At 43.6% G+C, this 5,563-nt stretch overlaps 1 pseudogene; it reads right to left on the reverse strand.

The window, feature by feature from the left end:
• LOC102763709 overlaps nucleotides 1-993 on the reverse strand; it is a 5,732-nt pseudogene extending 4,739 nt beyond the window's left edge.
• Nucleotides 994-5,563: the final 4,570 nt, after the last annotated feature.

Here is a 5,563-nt window from a genome sequence, read left to right on the forward strand (position 1 = left end):
GACCACACAGAGGCACTGTGTTTCTTCATGTTCAGTCTGTGTGAGTCCATTGTTCTTTAGTGGGTCTGTTTTAGATAGTATATATATGAGTCACGATTTCTTATCCATTCAGCTACCTTATGTTTTTACTCCGGGCATTTAATCCATTTACATTTAAGGTTATTCTTGATAGGTCTTTTATTTGTTGCTCTATTCTTTGAGCCTGTTTTCTTTCTCTTTCTCCCTTTCTATTTCTTCTCTACAACAGCCCCTTTAGCATGTCTTGCATTGCTGTCTTGGTGGTAATAAACCCCCTTAGTTGTTGTTTTTGCTTGTTTGTTTGTTTGGGCTTTTGTTTGTCTGTTTTGTTTTGTTGTTTTTTTTTTTTTTGTCTGTGAATCTCCAAATTTCACCTTTAATTTTGAATGATAGCCTTGCTGGTTAGAGCATTATTCGATTCAGTCCCTTACTTTTCATTACTTTGTATACTTCATGCCACTACTTTCTGAAATGAAGTATTTCTGTTGAGACATCAGCTGATAGTCTAATGGGAGATCCCTTGTAGGTAACTTTCTGTTTTCCTCTTGCAGCCAGTTGATAGTCTAATGGGAGATCCCTTTTACGTGACTTTGTCTCTCTTGTAGCCTTTAAGATTCTTTGTCTTTTACATTTGCCAATTTAATTACAACCTGTCCTGGTTTGGGTCTTTTTGGGTTCATCTTGCTTAGGACTATCTGTGCTTCTTGGCTTTGTGTGACTTGTTTTCTTCCCCAACTCTGGAAAGTTTCTTTAAAAAATGTTTCTATTCCTTGCTCAGCCACTCTTCTTCTGCCATAGCTATTATGCACATGCTGTATTGTTTCCAGTTGTCCCAAAATTCCAGTAGACTCTCCTCCCGTTTTTAAATTATTTTTTTCCCAGTTGCTGCTCAGATTGGGCATCTATTTATACTTTGTCTTCTAACTCGCAGATTTGGTCCTCACCTTCTTCTAGTCTACTCTTGAAGCCTTCCATTGTGCTCTTTATGGCTGCTATGTCATTCTTCATTTACTTTTCTGTAAAAGTGATTTTATTGAATTTAATTTAAATTCTTTATTGTTTAAAATATTTCATATGCCTCCTTTTTCCACCTTGTCCTCTCCCTGCCCATACCCACCCACCATACATGCCCTCACCTCCCCTTCCAGTTGGTGTCTATTGGTTATGCTCGTATGCATGCATACAAGTCCTTTGGTTGATCTCTTATCCCCTCAACCCCTGCATTCCCTCATAGGTTTGACAGTCTGTTTCAGGCTTCTATGATTCTGTTTCTAGCTTTGTTCTTCAGTTCATGTTATTCATTATATTCCAAAAATGAGTGACATCATGTGATATTTATCTTTCTCCGACTGACTTATTTCACTTAGCATAATGCTCTCTAATTCCATCCATGCTGTTGCAAATGGTAAGAATTCCTTCTTTTTTACAGCGGCGTAGAATTCTATTGTGTAGGTGGACTACAGTTTTCTAATTCACTCATTTGCTGATGGGCACTTAGGCTGTTTCCAAACCTTAGCTATTGTAAATTGTGCTGCTATGGACATAGGGGTATATATATATATACTTTCTGGCTGGTGTTTCTGGTTTCTTGGAATATAGTCCTAAAAGTGGGATTACTGGATCAAGTGGGAGTTCCATTTTTAATTTTTTGAGGAAACGCTATACTGTCTTCCACAGTGGCTGCACCAATCTGCATTCTCACCAGCAGTGCAAGAGGTTTCCTTTTTCTCTGCATCCTCTCCAGCACTTGTTTGTTGATGATAGCCAGTCTGACAGGGGTGAGGTGGTACCTCATTGTTGTTTTGATTTGCATCTCTCAAATGATTAGTGATTTTGAGCATGTGTTCATATGTCTCCTGGTCTTCTGTATGTCTGACTTTGAAAAGTGTCTATTTAGATCCTTTTCCCATTTTTTGATTGGATTATTTATCTTCCTTTTGTTAAATTGCAGGAGTTACTTATAAATATTGGAGATTAAATCCCTATTGGTGATAACTTTGGCAAATATGTTCTCTCATGCAATGGGCTTTCTTGTTTTTTTTTGTTTTTGTTTTTTTTTTGATGGTTTCTTTTGCTGTGCAGAAGCTTTTTTATTTTGATGTAGTCTCATTTGTTTATTTTCTCCTTAACCTGCTTGCTCTAGGAGTTGTGTCAGTAATGATTTTGCTACAACAAATGTCTGTTATTTACATGCCTATGGCTTCTTCTAAGATGTTTATCTTTCCCCATTTGATGTTTAAGTCCTTGGGACATTTTGAGTTTCCTCAGGGCCATTGATGGAAGGAGAGAGGATGGATTCCATACCACCCTGATGGAGGGAGGATGGATTCTATAGGGTCCTGGATGGAAGGAGGGAGGAGAGAATCCATAGGATCCTGGATGGATGGACGGAGGAGGTATTCCTCGGGGCCCTGGATAGAGGGGGAAGGATTCCATAGGACACTGGAAGGAGGAAGAGGAATTCCACAGGACCCTGGATGGAAGGAGAGAGGAGGGGTTCTATAGGACCCTGATGGAGGAGGAGGTATTCCGTGGGACCCTGGATGGAGGGAGGAAGGATTCTATAAAACCCTGGATGGAGGGAGGAGGTATTCCATAGGACTCTGGATGGAGAAAGAGGGATTCCATAGGACCCTGGATAGAGGAGGAGGTATTCCGTGGGACCCTGAATGGAAGGAGGGAGGAAGGATTCCATGGGACCCTGGATGGAGAGAGGAGGTATTCCGTGGGAACCTGGGTGGAGGGAGGGAAGAGGGATTCCATAGGACCCTTTATGGAGGAGGAGAGATTCCATAGGACCCTGGATGAGGACGTAGGAGGGATTCCATAGAACCCTGATGGAGGGAGGTATTCCATGGAACTCTGGATGCAGAGAGAAGGTATTCTGTGGGACCCTGGATGGAGGGAGGGAGAAGGGATTCAATAAAACCCTGATGGAGGGAGGAGCTTTTCCATTGGACCCTGGATGGAAGGAGGAAGGAGGGATTCCATGGGACCCTGGATGGAAAGTATATGTATTCTGTGGGACCCTGGATGGAGGGAGGGTGGAGGGATTCCATATCACCCTGATGGAGGGAGGAGGTATTCTATGGGACCCTGAATGGAGAGAGTAGTTATTCATTGGGTTCCTGGGTGGAGGAAGGAAGTATTCTACGGGGCCCTGGATGTAGGGAGAAAGGAGGAATTTCATGGGACTCTGATTAGAGGGAGGAGGTATTCCATGGAACCCTGCATGGAGGGAGGAAGGATATATTCCATGGAATGGTTGATTTAGGGAAGGAGAAAGTAATCCTTCAGATACATTAATGGAGACAGTGAAAGCATTCCATGGAATCCTGGATGGAGGAAGTGAAGAGGTATTCCATGGAACTCTAGATGGAAAGAGGGTGAAAGATCCGTCATACCATGGATTGAGGGAGGGAGGAGGTGTTCCTTGGGAACCTGAATGGTGGAAGGGATGAAGTATTCCATGGATCCGTGGGTGGAGGGAGGGAAGTGGTATTCTGTGGGACCCTAAATGGAGTGAGGAGGTATTCCATGGAACCCTGGATGGAGGGAGGGAGGATGTATTCCTTGAAACTCTGAATGGAAAGAAAGAAGAGGGATTTTATGGAGCCCTGGATGGAGGGAGGAAAGATTCCATTGAAGCCTAAATGGAGGGCGGGAAAGAGGGATGCTATGGAACCCTGGACAGAGAGAGAAGGTATTCTGTGGGACCTTTTGGAGGAAGGGAGGTTTTATTCCTTGGGACCCTGGATGGAGGGAGGGAGAAGCTATTCCATAGGACTCTGGATGTAAGCAGTAAGGTATTCGATGGGACCCTGGATGGAGGGAGGGAGAAGCTATTCCATAGGACTCTGGATGTAAGCAGTAAGGTATTCGATGGGACCCTGGATGGAGAAGGTATTCCCTAGGACCCAGGATGGAGGGAAGAGGTATTCTGTGCTACCCTGAAAGAATGGAGAGAGTATTTATGGAACCTTTGATGGACGGAGGGAAGAGGTATTCCATGGAATCCTGAATGCAGGGAGGAAGTCTTCCATGGGACCCTGGATGGAAGTTGTATGTATTCTGTGGGACCGTGATTGACAGAGGGAAGAGTTATTCCTGGGGACCCTGTTACTAGGAAGGGAAGAGATATTCCTGGGGACCCTGGTACTAGGGAGGGAAGAGATATTCTTGGGGACCCTGAATGGAGGGAGGGAAGAGGTATTCCATGGAAACCTGGATGTTAGAAGAAAAAAAGACATTTTGTAAACCTGAGTCAAGAGAGAAAGGAGTTATTCCATAGAATCCTGGACTTAGAGTGGAAGGAGGAAATCCTTGGGACCCATTAATGGAGAATGGGAAAATGCTTTCCATTTGACCCTAGATGGAGGGAGGGAGGAAGTATTTCATGGAACCCTGGGTGAATGAAGGGAGAAGGTATTCCATAGACCCCGAATGGCGAGAAGGAGGTATTCCATGGAACCCTGGATGGAGGGATGGAAGAGGTATACTGTGGGACCCTAATGGAGGGAGGGAACAGTTATTCCTTCCAACCCTGGATGGAGGAATGGAAGAGGTATTCCGTGGGACCCTGGAACTTAGCATATATGAGGTATTCCTTTGGACCTTGATTCTGGAAGGGAGAAATTACATGGAACCCTGGATGGAAGGAGGGAAGAGGTACTCCGTGGGACCCTGGATTGAAGGAAAGAGGAGGTATTCCATGGATCCCTCGAAGGAAGAGGGCAAGAGGTATTTTGTGGAACCCTGAATGGAGTGAAGAGATATTCCATGGACCCCTGGGTGAAGGGAGGGAGGAGATAATCCTTGGGATCCTGATGAGAAAGGAAGGAGGTATTCCATGGAACCCTGGATACAAGCAGGAGTTATTTCACAGGACTCTGGATGGAGGGAGGGAAAATGATCAGTGGTAACATGGATGAAGGGTGGGAGGAGGGATTCCTTGGGACTCTGAATGGAGGGAGGGAGGAGGTATTCCTTGGAACCCTGGAGGAAGGGAGGAGTTATTCCTTGGGACTGGGAAGAGTTCGTTTTCAATCTCCAGAGTAGATTTTTGAATGTTTGCTCTGGAAGATACCCTTTCTTGAAAACCACTTCAGTGACTGCATTATTGGACATTATATAGCTGCTTTCTAGAGCTTTTCTGAGCCTGGTGGTATATCTGCCCTTGCGTTTCAAATATTAACTTTGATTTAGTATTTTTTATTTGTTACCAAGATAACCTAAGCTAATACGTCTTCTTATTATCATCACACCTTTACCAGGCTCCACTGTAACTTCTTCTAGGATGGTAAATGACATTTTTCTCTTTATCCCTAGTACAGATTCCGCTGAAAAGGAAAAGATGAAAGGGTAAAAGGGATAAAATAAATATAATTGCCTGGATAGAAATACACACTAATGAAGGCTGGTACCACAAGCATCCCTTCTCACCTGAAAGTTTTTTCTCTTTAATTTGCAGATTTTTAATTCTTTATAACAAACTTTATAAGACTGTGTTCAGTATCAGCCAGTGCCACAAAATATTAGCAGATGT

The sequence above is a fragment of the Myotis davidii genome, unplaced genomic scaffold, assembly GCF_000327345.1.
Source record: "Myotis davidii unplaced genomic scaffold, ASM32734v1 scaffold6484, whole genome shotgun sequence".
NCBI classification, from domain to species: domain Eukaryota; kingdom Metazoa; phylum Chordata; class Mammalia; order Chiroptera; family Vespertilionidae; genus Myotis; species Myotis davidii.